At 41.9% G+C, this 16,867-nt stretch overlaps 1 protein-coding gene across 6 annotated transcripts in view; it reads right to left on the bottom strand.

Moving 5' to 3' along the window:
* SPATS2L (spermatogenesis associated serine rich 2 like) overlaps positions 1 to 16,867 on the bottom strand; it is a 131,185-nt gene that overhangs the window by 92,662 nt on the left and 21,656 nt on the right. For 4 of the 6 annotated variants that reach the window (XM_074967871.1, XM_074967872.1, XM_074967868.1 and 1 more), the window contains exon 2: positions 9,624 to 9,693. The exons of the other annotated variants lie outside the window; for them this stretch is intronic. The gene's annotated coding sequence lies outside the window, so the exon portion shown is untranslated. The remainder of the gene's footprint in view (positions 1 to 9,623; positions 9,694 to 16,867) is intronic. 6 annotated transcript variants of the gene reach the window in all.

Raw genomic sequence — 16,867 nt, 5'->3', positions numbered from 1 at the left:
GTTTGCACTGTGTGAATTGGTTATCTGTGTCACATGGCATTGTTTTTATTCCCCAACTGGATGATCTTACAACAATAGACCCACTAAGAGCTTTAAAATGCCCAAATTGAGCACTTATGGTGCAAATTCTTGGGCAACAATACATTCACAAAGCCATTGGTGACACTTTCTGTTGCCAAGAACAAAAACTTATCTGTACTACTGTTCATAGAAAGAAAATAAGAGGGGCCATGAATAACAATGGAGCAAATTCTCAGTGTACATTCTAAATATAAAGCTCATCTTAAAGAACTAAGAACTTCATTAACCTTTGTGACTTCCTAATAAAGTGTTTGTGAAACCCCAGTTCAAGTTCCTATTTTGATGTAAGTGTGATCAGTTAAATCCGACAGGAGAAGTGCTTATTGTGTTTCTTGTGTCACACAACCCCAAGTGTAATTTTTCATTTAATGAAGCATTTAGAGTCAAAAATAAAACGTTGCCAGGAAGAACAGAGATACTGATAAGGAAGTGACTCATCGAAGTTCTCCACAAAGCTGAACTCAGTTTTTCACCCTGCTTCAGATTTTTTTTGATATTTCATTTCCTGAGGTAATCGCACAACTTTAATTTTTAACGTATGTTAGTTTTGGAAGGACTTTATCTGGCATTCTGATAAACACAGGCTTTTGTGTTTCAAAACTAGAGTAGTTCCACACTATTAATGTGGAAAACTGCACAAGAGATCAGCCAACAATAGCTGCGTGTTTATAAGTGGTCACAGAATTACACATACTTTTCTTATTCAGGCCAAATGGCCACCTTTAGTTCAGACTTCTACTCCCAAATCCACATAGTGGAACTCTGACATGATCTTCTCTCTCTGTCTCCAAGATAGCAAATTGCTTAAACCCATGCCGAAGTTCTACTGAATTCTGTGGGATGTAAATAAATGCTTAAATAATTTTCCACATAGGGATTAATTCAAGCATGTGCATTAGTGCTTTTCTGAACTGTGCACAAAACTCACAGTGATACTAATGAGAATCTCACACGGAGGGAGAACACCGTAGCCAAGAAATTGCCACGACGAAGATCCGAGAGCAGAATTTTTACCTACTTGAGATTCTTTTTTAGAGTGACATTCAACTAAAAAATCACCCCAAAACCATTCTGAAATAAAGCAATACGCTCATCTTAAATATGTGAGGTAGAGCTTGCCTCCAATATTCACTGTTCCCTACTTCCTATTATTTATCTACCTACTTATATGGCCCCCAGCACCGTAGCATCCTATAATTATAGAACATATCCTCACAGGAACCCTGTGAGGTAGAGAAGTATTCTTATTCTCATTGTACCAATGGGGAACTGAGGTACAGAGAGATTATATCCAAGATTTTCAGACTAATGTTTTTGGAAAAGATCTGATTTTCAGAAAGTGCTGAGCATCCACCCTGTGAAAATAAATGCTTATGAGGTGTGGGCACCCAAAACCACTACTCACTTTTTAAAATCTTGGTTTACGTGATTTGTCCAAAGTCGTATATTGACAGAATCCATTGATTTCAGTGGAGCTACACTTATTTCTACCAGATGAGGACCTGCTCCACAAAGTCTACAGGAGGCAAAGCCAGGAACTGAACCCAGAGCTTCAGAGTCTCAGTTCAGTGGGTTTTTGTCTGTGTTGCAAACTTGTGGCTAAGGAAAAGGTCTTAGCCACAAGACTGCTCTTCTGCCCATTTCTCAGCCTCAGCCATGCAACACAAACACAAAGCCAGTCCCTGCCAAGAAGTCTTGCATTCTACAAAACAGACACATTAATCCTGCCTCAGCGTGGGGGATGCACTAAATGACCTCTTGAGATCCCTTCCAGCCCTACACTTCCATGATTCTAAGACAGGAAGCACTGGGGAGCCCAGACTCGGATATAAAGGTAGTTTTGATTTTATTGAAGACATTATAAGATCTTCTTGTGCGAATTGTGGAAGGAGTGGATGTTCAGGAGGGATCTGGATGAGATGAAGGATGGTGATTTGATTAACACAATGAGGGATGTCATCCCTTCCATGGGGTAGAAAATGCCCAGAGACTGGAGTAGAAAATGTGTGTCTAAATCTCCCATTTGAGAGCCGAGAGCACAAAATTGCTCATGAAGTGAGAGTCATTAAAAGACCTGCCCAGCTTTCATAATGCAGAAGTTCATGTAAATTCATGTGCGCCTTTCAGGGTATGTCTGCTAGGTGGTGTGATTTCCAGTGCAGACAGACAGACTCCCACTAGTACTGCTCCAGCTAGCATGCTAAAAATAGCATTGTGGATGATGCTGCATGAATAGAGGCTCAGGCTAGCTGCCAGAGTCAAAGGCTGCTTAACCCTCTGGGTCTAAGCTCAGGTGGTCAGATCAAGCTGCTGCTGGTGCTACAACGTTCATATTGCTATTTTTAGCATGCTAGCTCGAACAGAGCTAGAGCAAGTCTATCTACTTACGCTGGGAATCACATTCCAGTTGCAATGTAGACATATCCTTGGTCTATTTTCAGCACCCACAAGGTGCAGAAGCTAGGGGAAACTTCTAAGGCCCATAGGTGTCCAGGGTGGAGGCTGAGTGCTGAAGAAATCATAGAATCATAGGACTGGAAGGGACCTCATCTAATCAAGTACCCTGCACTCAAGGCAGTATTATCTAGACCATCCCTGACAGGTGTTTGTCTATCCTGCTCTTAAAAATCTGCAATGACGGAGATTCCACTGCCTCCCTAGGCAATTTATTCCAGTGCTTAACTACCCTGATGGTTAAGAAGTTTTTCCTAATGTCCAACCTAAGCCTCCCTTGCTGCAATTTAAGCCCCTTGCTTCTTGTCCTATCCTCAGAGGTTAAGGAGAACAATTTTTCTCCCTCCTCCCTGTAACAACCTTTATGTACTTAAAAATGGTTATCATGTCCCTTGTCAGTCTTCTCTTCTCCAGACTAAAGAAACCCAATTTTTTTCAATCTTCCCTCATACGTCTTGTTTTCTAGAACTTTAATCATTTTTCTTGCTCTCCTGTGGACTTTCTCCAATTTGTCCATATCTTTCCTGAAATGTGGCACACAGAACTGGACACAAGACTTTAGTTGAGGCCTAATCAGCACAGAGTACAGCAGAAGAATTACTTCTTGTGTCTTACTTACAACATCCGGCTAATACATCCCAGAATGATGTTCGCTTTTTTTGCAACAGTGTTACACCGTTCACTCATATTTATGACCCCCAGATCCTTTTTCACAGTACTCCTTCCTAGGCAGTCATTTCCATTTTTTATGTGTGCAACTGATTGTTCCTTCATAAGTGGTACTTTGCATTTGTCCTTTTTGAATTTCATCCTATTTACTTCAGACCATTTCTCCAGTTTGTCCAGATCATTTCGAATTTTAATCCATCCTCTAAAGCACTTGCAATCCCTCCCAGCTTGATATCATCCATAAACATAGGCTAACCTGTAGAGGCTCTTTGATCCCTTTCCACCTTGTGTACTCATGCAAGGATGGGCCACAATCTGGCCCTAAGTTTTTAAATCCTAGGAGATATGTTCTATAAGAAATGAGAAGTCCCTTTTTTCCTTTTTCTTTTGTGGGGTGTGGAGGAGACTACCAGCTTAAACAGTTCCAGTCACTTTACAAACCACAACTCCACCAGGAAAATTCAACTTTTAATACTGTTGATTTCTGTCGGACTCAGCTAAATGATCAAATCTGGCCCGCTCCCCATTGTCAATGTGCAACAGCAGGAGACAGTGCTAGAATCAGCTTTACATCTGTTTAGCTTAGGCATTTTGTGATATGCCCATTGCCACAACTTCTATGTGCCTTGTACACAAATTAGAAAGCAGCAGTTCCATCCAAAATGACCTTAATCTCCATCTGTCTGTTATGTATGCTATTTTCTTCAAAGGAGTGGCACAAGTCTGTGTCTGTGATATGATCCAGAATTCTTATTAAGTAGTAGAGTTCTGGTTAAGTTAAGTACACTTGATGGGACATATTATTTTGCTACAGATATGATTCACAGTTGTCACCATGATGCACATCACAATCACTTAGCATTTCACTGCTGCAGCAGGGATAGGACACAGATCTTCCTTCTCCAAAAGCACAGGTCCATGCTGCTTGAGCTAAGGGATGATCTCCATTAATTGTAAGCCATACAGGGCTTGTGATGCTCAGGGAACGTCTACAAAGGAGCTGAGAGGTGTAATGCCCAGCTTGGGGAGTCATACATGGGCTAGCGCTGCTGGAGCTAGTGTCTAAAAATAGCAGTGTTGCCATGGTAACATGAGCAGCAGCTCAGGCTAACCTCCTGAGTACAATCCTGTCCGACACCCCCCCGGAATATACTTTGGTGGCTAGCCCAAATCGCCACCTGTGCCATCAAAGACACATTGCTGTTTTAGGAGCTAGCTTGAGCAGAGCCAGCGCCTATACATGAAGCCACGATGGGAATCGCACCTCCCAGCCGCCGTGTAGATGCATCGTCAGTTGCGCAGTTCCGATTCCATCCAGTGGAGGCAGTGGTACATATCTTGTCATTTCATCACAGTGTTCTATTTAATGTGAAACAACCTTCGGCTTATGGTGAGTTTGTTAAGCTGTCATGGTAAAGCTGCATGGAAAATCTTGTCCTCGTCTATATTTTATGTGCATATAGGATAGAAATTGGAGTGACAAGGCATTTCACTTATCTGCAGATTACAGCACTGTGAAACCTAGGCCTGGGCAGTTTTCAGAGTACCCATCGCCACAGCACAGCAGCTAGTAGGAACAATTTTGAAACTAAATTGATTTGTGTTTTGTTGATTGTATGGATTCTTTCCCACTTGGTTTCATTTCTGTTTATCTGAGTTGTTAGCTCCTTACCCATTGCCTTACGATGATACCAGAAATAATTAGCTCATATTATATTGCCTCATTCCTCGCCCCATCCCTTTTTTCCTACGTGTTTGAGTTTCTGTGAAGGTCTATCACGGTTTGCAGCTCAATGACATGCTGAATTTATATTCTGAGCTCATCCAGTACTTTGTGCAAGATGATCCTTTGAGGAAGATAGAAAAGGGCAGCTACTTAAGAGGGAGAGAAAATGAATTTGATCAAGCTACAAAGTAAAATGCAGTAAAGGTTCATTTTTGTAACCACAAAAATTCAAAGGTGACCAGAAGCCAGTATTTTTCTCTCTTTCAAGAATATATTTGTTTAAACATATCAAGGATTTCTTTCTGCTAATCAGTATCTGAAAGCAGCAGGTCCATTTCTGTCCTGTATGTATGAGAATGTGAGCTGAAATCTGTAGCAAACTGGACTAACTGTGAGTACATGATTCCAATGGGGTTTATAGGTTTTTAATATTTTCAAGGTAACAGAGGTGAAAATTAAATAATTTAACAATAGTCTTCAAGACTGATACATTGACTTGGAAATCAGTGCATCTGGGTGCACGTCCCCTCTCTGTCACAGACTTTGTGTGTAACCTTGGGTAATTCACTTATAATCTCCCTGTGCCTCAGTTTTTGCTCTGTAAAATGGGGAAAATAGTACTGCCATCCCTCACAGGAGAAATATTTGTGAGGCGCTCAGATACTATGGTGCTGAGGTCCATAGGAGACCTTCTTTCTCAAACATTTGTGCAAACACACCCCCGTGTGCTCTTCCAGTACATATTCAGCTCTTGTCAAGATCTGTAGAACAAATACCTAGATTCCGCGTGTTGAATGAGTTATAAATCCAGTTTTTGCTTTTTTGCTGCTGTATTTACCAACATATCAAGTCTTTTTTATACTATAGTCAACTAGGCTACCAAATTTTACTAATTTTATAAAGGAGCCTCCAATAGAATTCACCTACTGTGCCTTGCAAAGTAATTTTTCTTTGAAAATGTGCAACAGGCTTAAACAGAGAGTTGTTACATGGCAAAACTACAAAGCCATGTACAGCTGAATGTTTAGAGAAGGTGGTATCGTAGACACATACGCCCATTATTTAACAATTTAAAACCCAGTGGCCATAAACTGTAGCTGTCACAGAGGAAAGAAAAAACAAATAAAACATGGTGGTGTGAAGCAAAGCCTTCTATAGACAAATTCTCATACATTTGCAACCCAGGAGTATGGCCAAGTATATGGTAAATAATTACTTGTCTAGCTATTAGCTCTACCAACTAGAGTTGAGTGAATGATCAAGTCAGTTTCTGACCAAGCTTTGAGCTGTCAGAAACGATGGCCTGTCTGTAGTGCAGGATATTGTGCGGCACATCTCCATCCCTCTTAGGAAATGGTATAACACAAGAATTTCTCAGTTGAGTACTGCTGACTTTTCACAATTCCATTAAGAGGTTATTGACTTCCTGCTATAGTTGTTCTTCCAAATAAGAATCATAACTTGCACCTTTGTAAAAACAACGTTTGTCCATGGATAATCTGTGAAGGATCTAAATTTGTGAAATGGATTGTCTGCCCAGCTCTGGATGGCAGTATACCAGAGCACACAACCCATTACAGGAATCTCCTTGTTAGAATCCAGCTGGCTGGAATTCCAGACCAAAGGTCTTACCCATGGAACAGTGTGTGAAAGTACATGGTTTAGTTCGCAGGATTTATGCAACTGTTCTAGTTTTGACTTGTAGTATTTATAGTGGATGCCTCCTAGACCTCCAGAGGTAGTGCGCTCTCATGAAATTAGCAGACTCCCTCAGAGAGGCTGCCCAGCTAGTGTGTATAAAGATGGAATAGCCATCGTCTCACTTCCTCCCCACCCTCTTTGGATCACCATGCATTAGCAAGCAGCTGACCCTATACCCTCCTGAGGACAGAGACAGCACTTGTGGTTGGCTGAGGTTGGCTGTGCCTGGGAAGGAGGAAGATTTGGAGCAAATAATCAAGCAATTAGTTTGCAAACACCTAGAAGATAATAAAGTGATAAGTAACAGCATGGATTTATCAAGAACAAACCTTGTCAAACCAATCTAATAGCTTTCTTTGACAGGGTAACAAACCTCGTGGATGGGGGGAAGTGGTAGATGTGGTATATCTTAACTTTAGTAAGGGTTTTGATACTGTCTTGCATGACCTTTTCATAAACAAATTAGGGAAATACAATCTAGATGGAGCTACTTTAAGGTGGATGCAAAACTGGTTGGAAAACTGTCCCCAGAGAGTAGTTATCAGTGGTTCACTGTCAAGCTGGAAGAGCATATCAAAGGGGTGCCGCAAGAATTAGTCCTGGGTCTGGTTCTGTTCAATATCTTCATTAATGATTTAGATAATGGCATAGAGAGTGCATATCTGTAGCAAAATAATGTGTCCCATCAAGTGTACTTAACTTGTTGTGGCAATGGGCATATCACAAAATGCCTAAGCTAAACAGATGTAAAACTGATTCTAGCACTATCTCCTGCTGTTGCACATTTACAATGGGGAGAGGGCCAAGACTGATCATTTTGGGGAGTCCGACAGAAATCAGCAGTATTAAAAGTTGATTTTTCCTGGTGGAGTTGTGGTTTGTAAAGTGACTGGAACTGTTTAAGCTGGTAGTCTCCTCCACACCCCACTAAAAGAGGGACTTCTCATTTCTTATAGAACATGTCTCTTAGGATTTAAAAGCTTAGGGCCAGATTGTGGCCAGTCCTTACATGAGCACACAAGGTGGAAAGGGATCAAAGAGCCTCTCCACGTTAGCCTATGAAGCGTCTGCCAGCTATTACAAAAGTGCAGAGATAGCTTAGGGCTGCCAGCATTAGCACTGCCAAAGGAGCAGAGAGGACGCAGGGCTGCGGGGAAGTACACACTGCACCCTGTTTCAGGGTGATACAGTGACTGTGACCCTTGAGAGCTCCAGAAGACACAATGCTTCCTGGAGCTTCTGGTAGGGTAGTGAGCAGGCACAACACCCTCAGTTCAGGGATTGGGTTTAATGTTGCCATTTTGCCCTTTGTGTAGAAAAGCTTGGAGCAGACATTTAAATTTCCTGCATCTGCCCCCAATGACTGGGGGCTGCATTAATGGATTTTTCACTGTCAGCAACAGCACTTGTGGTAGATCATCATATAAGAACGGCCATATTGGGTCACACCAAAGGTCCATCTAACCCAGTATCCTGTCTTCCGACAGTGGCCCATGTTAGACGCCCCAGAGGGAACAAACAGAACAGGTAATAATCGAGTGATCCATCCCCTTTCGCCATTCCCAGCTTCTGGCAAAGAGAGGCTAGGGACACCATCCCTGCCCATCCTGGCTAATAGCCATTGATGGACCTATCCTCCATTAATTTATCTAGTTCTTTTTTTAAACCCTGTTATAGTCTTGGCCTTCACAACATCCTCTGGCAAAGAGTTCCACACATTGGCTGCGCGTTGTGTGAAGAAATACTTTCTGTTGTTTGTTTTAAACTGGCTGCCTATTAATTTCATTTGGTGACCCCTTGTTCTTGTGTTAGGAGAAGGAGTAAATAACACTTCCTTATTTACTTTCTCCACACCAGTCATGACTTTATAGACCTCTCTCATTTCCCCCCTTAGTCATCTCTTTTCCAAGCTGAAAAGTCCCAGTCTTATTAATCTCGCCTCATATGGAAACTGTTCCATACCCCTTGTCATTTTTGTTGCCCTTTTCTGAACCTTTTCTAATTCCAATATATCTTTTTTGAGATGGGGCGACCACATCTGCACACAGTATTCAAGATGTGGGCATTTGATGTTGGAAAACATCAGGAGAACACTGATGGTCTAACAGGGCAGTAAAATGAAAAATAAATGGCATGGCAATGGGATAGAGATAATAATAAAGGAATTATTATTATTAGCAGATTTCTCTATCATTGGGCTACTTGTTTATCACATTGATATATCAAGGGCCATACAACATTCCTACATCTCTCGTTTGTAGGACTTAATGGGATAATTAGACCAGCAATCATCCTATTCACTTGTGCATGCAAATTCAGGCTGTGTGTGTACACTAAGGATATGTCTACACTGGGAAAATACATCATGTTAGAACACTTGTTAATTGACTTGATTTTAAACGTGACTTAAGGTACAAATTTCAAAAGTGATTTAGGAGCCTAAGTGCCATTCTCAACGGTGACTTGAGGCAATTAGGTGCCATGGGTCACTTTTGAATACAGAATTTAGATGCTTTTGAAAATTTTATGCTTTGCCCTTAGTGTGGACAAGGATAATTGTATTTTAAAACATGTCAACTGGCCTCGGTAAACGTTAGGGTCCCCCCACAACCAACCACACTTAGGTTAACCAAGACCAGCTAACATTCTTAAACATGATTGTCCTTGTCCACACTATGGGCTATGTCATGTTCAACATTGTGTTAACGAACATGTTTTCTAACAGGATGGACTTTCCCAGCATAGACATATCCCGAGTTCTTATTATCGGATGTGCTGAGCACCATCTACAAAAGAAGTCAGCAGACATAGTAGGTGTTCAGCATGACTGAAAATCAGTCTCTAAATGGATAGCTTTGTAAAAAACAAATGACAATAAGTAATTAGCAGGAGAGGATGACATGAATGTGGAGTCAAGAGTCTCAGAGACCAGTGATCTATAACACTATGTAAACTGTAAGGTGGTTAGTGAGAAAAAAATTAGATGTCTCACCAAACCGAATGGCTCCAGTTTCTCTCCCTCGTTTTCTAGATAATCCAGTTGCCTGTATCTTCTGTAATAGCTGGAAATTACAAGAAGAATTATTAGTTACACTGTTTCTGCTTATTGTTCTGGCTCTCTTGTCATGAGTGAGCTTTTCTTGAGCAAATCTCAAAACCCGATTGCAGTTGCCATCCAACCCCTTACGCAGACAAACACAGTGCCTAAATTTTGATATGTTGGGAGCCACATTGGCAGTTTGCCAAGAGCCCACAGCTCTTGCCAATTTGCATATAAATGTACACAAGAAGTTTCTCAAAATCAAATGTACACAACCACAATTTGCCTGTACTTGTATGCCTATTAACAGATAAATTGAAACTGATTTCCTGCACTGGCAATGAAAACCTGTACTTTGTCAGTTTCGTCCTTCCCCTGCAGTTAGAGCAGGAGGGCAGTCCTGGGCTACAGTTTGGGACTTCATTGCCCACACTCCGGACACCTTTGGTTGTACTGTGATTATACTGGTCCGATCACCACTTTAGTCAGACACTCATACCCTTGTCATGACTTGCTCTGGAACAGCCATTTCAGCAGAGATAGCAAGTTCTGCTCACTGGCATCTTAACTAGCCCTTAATTCTTGAACTTTCTGAAGAGCAGACAGCCTTTGACAAATCTAGCTGGTTTGCTTTGTCTTCCTGGACTCATTTTTCCTTTGATAATACGAAATACTCACTCTTTATTACAGAATGGGAATATATGACTGTTCTCATATTTCACCCTTTTTATACACAGGGAAACAATACATTTTTCACAAAGGCCCCAGAGAGCCCTGTATGACATGAGTCCCACCTGAGCCGCAGCTTTTCTTTCAAAGCAGGATGCGAAGTTAATTTCTCCAGCATACAAAATAGCATGGTTCTCACTGAGTTACTGCCCCTGCAAAGGGTTTTTGCAGGTTAGATTGGAAGGGTCCTTTACAATCTAAACACATACTTTGCATGGCTTGCTGAATCTTAGATCACAATTACATTCAAAATCTAGTGGAGGAGTGGAATGCTTCAGAGTCTGATGCTTCACTGAGGAAATACGAAAGTCGTTAAGCTTGTTACAGTGTAATAAAGCTCTTCAGGGGTCAGATTGTGCATGGTAGGCATTCGCTTGAGTCTTAGGGGAGCCACACAGAGACCCCCGGCCCACAAGGGGAGTATGCCCATTTCTGTAGCCCTGAGAAGGGTGCAGAATGCTCCACTTCGTGCCTCCAGAAAGCTCTGGGAGGTGCATGAGAGGGGGCAAATGCTACGGCCCCACCTCCCCTCTGCCACTTTGGTGCTGGGAGGGAATATTCCAGGCCTCTGCCCAGTGAACATGGGTGGGATGGGGAGAATGGAGAAGGCTCATCGTGTCCTCTGCCTCATTTGTACGCCTGAATGGAGGCCTGGCACAATCTGAGCCCAAACAGACTCACCTAAAGATTTACTAGAGATTCAAAGTCAGCCTATGTAACTTCTCTTTGCCATTCTATAGATTGGCATGTACTGTGCTGGTTATTTTAGCACTCTCGTCTTACACAGAGGGGAACAGTGCACAATTACAGTCATTGCACATTGGAGGATTAGGGTATGTCTACACTGCACACTCCTTTCAGCGAGCATACAGTACATACACTGTGCGCCCCCTAGCATAGGTATAAATAGCAGTGCAGAAAGTGAGGCACTGCTTAGGTGTGTACAGACACACCTGAACCCCAGGGTATATACCCTACATGGCGCTCAACATGCCCAAGCAGTGCCTCCCCCGTTTATACTGCTATTTTTAGCAGTGCAGCGTCCCACTGCTGGAGTCTTTCCTACCGCACGACAGACTTTGGCAGCGGGGAAAGGCTCAAGCAGGGGGAGGCAGTGGGGAAAGACTCTGGCAGCTCCCTGCTGCCCAGCCTTTCCCTATTGCTTTCTCCCTGTCAGAGCCTTTCACAGCCACTTGTAGCTACACACCATAGTATTGTTGGTCACTGCAGCGAGTAGCTACATGTACCCTACATGCCACCACCAGTGGTGTCCAATATAGACATAGCCCCAGAGTCATATCAATGGTTCTGTAGTCATGGTTGTAAGACACTTTATATTCTAAGCCCCAATCTTGATTCCCTCTCCCGCCCAATCCTAAATCTGTAAGGGCGGGGGGAAGGGAAGGCTCCTCTCAGTCTAGGTATTGCTTACTCTAAGGTCAGGAGAACGTTTGTGGAAAATTCAAAATAAATCCAACAAGCCATCAAACAAGTTCCTTGACTTAGAAGAATGAATGGGTCTGTCTTTCAGCCAATTGTTCTTGCTGTTTTTGTCCTACTGTATTTCAGGATTGGTTTGGGTTAGAAAATTACAAATAGTCTCATGTGCTTGTTCTCAAGGAGCACTCATGAGTGCACAGGATCACATTCATGAAGTGATTCAAGTCAGAATTTCAACTCTTGTGCCTTGAGGTTTCTCATGGAAGTGGGCTATTTTTAAATTAGAGGAATAGTACAAAAATAATTTGAACTCACGAATCTCCTTATCTTCTGGACTCTCATAGCTTTAAAATGGTGAACGTGATTTTAAACAAAACAGCTAGATACCATTTTTAAAGTTTGCACAAAAGTAAAGTTTTATGGATATTGCAAAAGTTTTCTCCCTGCAGTAGCAGTGGCCAGAGCTCCGGGCCTTTTAAATCGCTGCCAGAGCCCTGCTTCCGGAGCCCCAGGGTAGCAGCACCATCCGGGAGCCCCCGGGGCTCTGGCAGCGATTTAAAGGGCCCGGGGCTCCCGGCCGCTGCTACTGCAGTGGAGCCCCTGGCTCTTTAAATCGTCGCCAGAGCCCTGCTGCCGGAGCCCTGGGGTGGAGACGGCGGCCGGGAGCCCCAGGCCCTTTAAATCTCAATGTAAAGGGTCCAGGGATTTAAATCTCAATGTTGAGGCCCTGTCCCCTGCTCAGGACTCTGGCATACTGGTAAGTCCTTTAAGTTACTTTCACCCCTGTTAGTATCTAACAGTAAATCATTCTTATAACTCCACTGTAAAATACTGGAACCACTGGAAGCTCAAAGATAGTTTAAAGGATGAATTGTAGGTTCTGCTGTAGCACAAGGCCTCAGAAAATTGGTGTTAGATAAAACAAATTCTACCTACTTCACAAGCTCCTACAGTATCATACTTCCAACACCCAGGAGTAAATTTGTTCATGACTGTGATGTTTACTTGCTATCTAAAGGCAGCTTAGCCGTTTTCTGTTTGTTTGTTCATTTGTTTGTTGAAGAAAATACAGTCCGGGTTTTTTTTGGCATCCATTACCGGTGTATTATTAATAATCCTGATGGGACAGACTAATTCCCCATCTCTCCCAGATGCATGAAATCACTCTTTTTCTTCTCACCAAGAAATCTGGTCATGCATTGAGCTCCCAGAGCAGCAGCATTCTTTGGGGAATTTTTAAAAATAAAACCATGTATAAATCGTATCAATGGATGCACATATCTTGGAGCAGTTACCTCTTGCAGCCTACTTGCAGAGTACTGTTTGCAACAGGGCTACATTAACTTGTACTAGGGAACTTTTAGTGCATGCCAGCAGGGTCCACGTGGGCCAGTTAGTGTACAACACACTTCCCTGCACTAGAATTTACACCCCTCTAATGTAGACTATGACACTGTATAGACAAGCCCTAGGTAGATGTCTACACTGTGTTCATCTTGGTGATGCCTATGTACCATATGGCTGAATCAAGATCTGCTAACTTGATCCACGGTGAGAATTTCTGCAAAGAATACAGGAGACCACACTTCTGGATGGTTCCCTCTATTACTGTGAAGTTACATGTCTTAATATTTGTAAAGTGCTTTGAGATGCTCAGGTGGAGGCTACATAAAATTGCATAGTATCGTTAATAATTACTGTTACCATCCCAGATATGCCAGAGCACATCCACAGCAGTTTAAGCATATACATTTCCCTTCCCGCTCCAAAAAGAGTATATATATATACCCACTTCCAGGGGTGTAGCTTTATCAGTAACTAAAATAACAAAGCAAAGCTCATTTTAAGCTTCTGTCTCCAAGCTGTGGCTGCCTCAGAAAGACACTCCACTCTTTTTACATGCTGTTTGGGAGGTAACTAGAGCCACCTCCCAGCATGAACCAGCAGAGTTTGTATCTTTATGTAGGATTCCAATACCTGAATTCAGGGTGTGTCAGCAGAGGAGCCTAGCAAGCTGCAAAGAGGACTAGAAACTGCTTCTGCACACAGATAATACAATATACTGGAAAACATCTCTTAAAAGAAAGCTTATCTTACTACCCCAGTGCAGTGCTTGAGGCAAAAAGAGAAGGCCATTACGGAAGCTGCAGAGAATGAATCGTTTTGTTTTATTTGGATCTGTACAGTAGCTCAGCCTATAAATAGAATCCAGTATTTACATTTGCTTTACTTTATTTGAAAGTTGTGGGATTGACTGTAATCAAGCAACACCACAGAGCCTGGGAGAGCTAGTTAAGACAACCCTTAGGTACCCATATTAGCCACCTAGTGCTCAATGCTGAGAGGTGCAGTGTGCCCCCAATTCTTACTTACTTCATTGGGAGCTGAGGGTGCACAGCACCTTTCAGGATCAGGCCCTAATTCTTTTAATCTATAGGTCTGGTTTAAATCCCGATATGTCAAGTGTGGCCAGATAAATGTCCAAAGAAGTGTCAAGGTTCACAGTTAAAATGGATTTCTATGACCTATGTTAAAAAACGTTCCACAGTGTAATCAGAAAATCCCTAGAACGTAATCTAATAATTATTTAAAATTATTTTTAAGAAAGGTTCATCAAAAAAAATTAAAGTGTGTTCCAACAAATCCCCACAGTGGCATTATTCTGGGCACAAATGATCACCCTATCCATCTCTAGCAAGCCAGCATAATTAAGCATTCTACATCTACTATGATTAACAACTGGAGTTATCTGATTCACGGTTAACAATGCAATTGCAACTATTTTCAATGGGAAAGTCCTCCACTTAATCTGTCCCTGGCCTCCCAACGGAATAATATGAGTTTCTGAATATTTCATATCTTTCCCAAGTGGAACTAGTTGTGCCCCCACTTTGTTGGTCGGGAAGGGCTACCAGAAGTTACACACTGACTTTTTCAGCTGCCCAAACAACAAACTAGAGATTTCCTTAATAATTATCCCAATAGGCTTTCTTGTTTGTTCATTTTTAAATCACTCCACTGTACCTTGAAACAGTATGGCAGGCACATTCAGAAGATCCTTTGATGTCAGGATATGACTCTATAGACAGTGCTTTTCCTTTTTTTTTAAAGATAAAATGAATTACTAATCAAAACAAACGCTAAACAGAAAACGTAGGTCTGAATAGATAAAGTGCTTTAACTAAGCATGAGCTGGAATTTTAGGAGACAAAGCAAAGTGTATATCACACATACAACAAATAATGTGTGATGTAAAAGACACTAACACCTTATATACTGAGATTGTGGTGCACTTTAGCAGAGGGAATTACAGTGGCTAAATGTAATGGGCATATATATGTTGTTAAAAAACCCTGGAAGATATACAAAATATTACAGATATAGTGAGTACTGGATAGCTGAGGGGACTGGCAATCCAATTCACAGCTTTGGCTTTCCTGGTCACCATTTTAAATCCAGGTCAAGTCTGTAGGGACAAATAATCGCACTGTTCAATACAGTCCCCAACGGACAAGTAGCCACATACTGAAAATTATCGGCACAGTCAATACTGTTTTTGCAGGGTCATGATAAAAGCCGAAGACTGTATTAACACAAAAGTCACCCCTAGCAGCAGCGGTCCTTCCATGTCACACTGAAACGCACGGACAGGGTGGTTTGGGGGATTTGTACTTTGGCTGCCTTTGCTGTGCTTGTTCTGTTGGTCAAGGGGAGACTTCAGGCCCCATGGACGTCAAGTCAGCACCTTCCAACTGGACTAAGTTCTCCTATATATATACAATTGCATAATCAGGCACAAAGCTTAATGGAGCTTAATGGACGATCACTTAATGGGATGATCTCTCCCAGGGCTACTTGGTGTGCAGGGGGAGGGAAATGATCGCTCTACACCATCCACAGGACTGGTGCATATTACTCCCAACAGTGCATCAGCTTGGGTCCATGGGCCAGTGTAGTGGGAAATGGGGCATGGCCCCACCTCCTCCCACCCTATCTAGGTGACGCGTTCTCTGGAAGGAGGCAGGACTGAGCATTCTCAGAGACTGCTGTTGTGATCTTCCCTTGCACACCTTCCAGTCCCATGCATTCATGCAAAGGCAGATTACGGTCTGACTCACTGTATTTTTTTCTGTACAGTTTGTTTCTGTGCTTGGGTTTTTACATCATGAAGCTCTCTGGGTTACAAATTTTCCCTCTGATATAAAGCCCTGAGCACACTGGTCTTTATTAAACACTCCATTTAGAAGACAGAAAAACTCTCATTCTTGCATACAAATTCTAAGAATGGGGTTGTAATGGAACTACGTGATGTTTGTACAGATTTGTACAGAGAAATGAATACTGAATTCAATTTACACATGTAATGATAGTATTAGACTGATGTTTGTCATACAGAGTAGGAGCAAAATTACCAGTGAGACCTTCAGTGGACTTAATCATGAGTGTAATGAGAAAACTCATTCCCATGTGGTCAGTATTTCACATCACAAAAGGAGTCACACATAGCTCTCAAAGCCAAAGAGAGAAGGCTCTGTGAAATAATAATTTGTGCATCAAAGCAGCAATTTCATGGGAATTATAAACAAATAAAAAAGTTGGGAGCAAACTTTAACTTTGGAATGTATCATTTCTTTTGATGTTCTTCAAGCATTTTTTTCCTGGGAATAAATAGAATCACTGGTTTCACTCTTCCAATGGCATTGGTTGGACAACATATGTATTTGGAAGGGAAACAGCATGAAAAAATAAATTCTTTTTTAAAATAGTGAGTTTGGATGACATTGAGCTAAATTCTGCTCTCATCTACTTTGTTGTAAATCTGAAGTTATTCCAATGAAATCACATTTACCCCAGTCCAAAGGAGATCTAAATTTGGCCCAGGGTCTGCAGACCAGTACCTTTTACACTGGTAATTTATTCAGGATTTAAGCATTTATTTACTTTTTTAGGAACACATGTATATTTACCGCTGTGCCCCAGCAACTGACATATGACTTGGCACTTCTGCTCTGAGTGTCTTTGATCCA

This window comes from Natator depressus, chromosome 11 (assembly GCF_965152275.1).
Source record: "Natator depressus isolate rNatDep1 chromosome 11, rNatDep2.hap1, whole genome shotgun sequence".
In the NCBI taxonomy this organism is placed as follows: Eukaryota; Metazoa; Chordata; order Testudines; family Cheloniidae; genus Natator; species Natator depressus.
The sequence above is the reverse complement of the archived record's forward strand: the minus strand, read 5'-3'. Positions and strand labels throughout refer to the sequence as shown.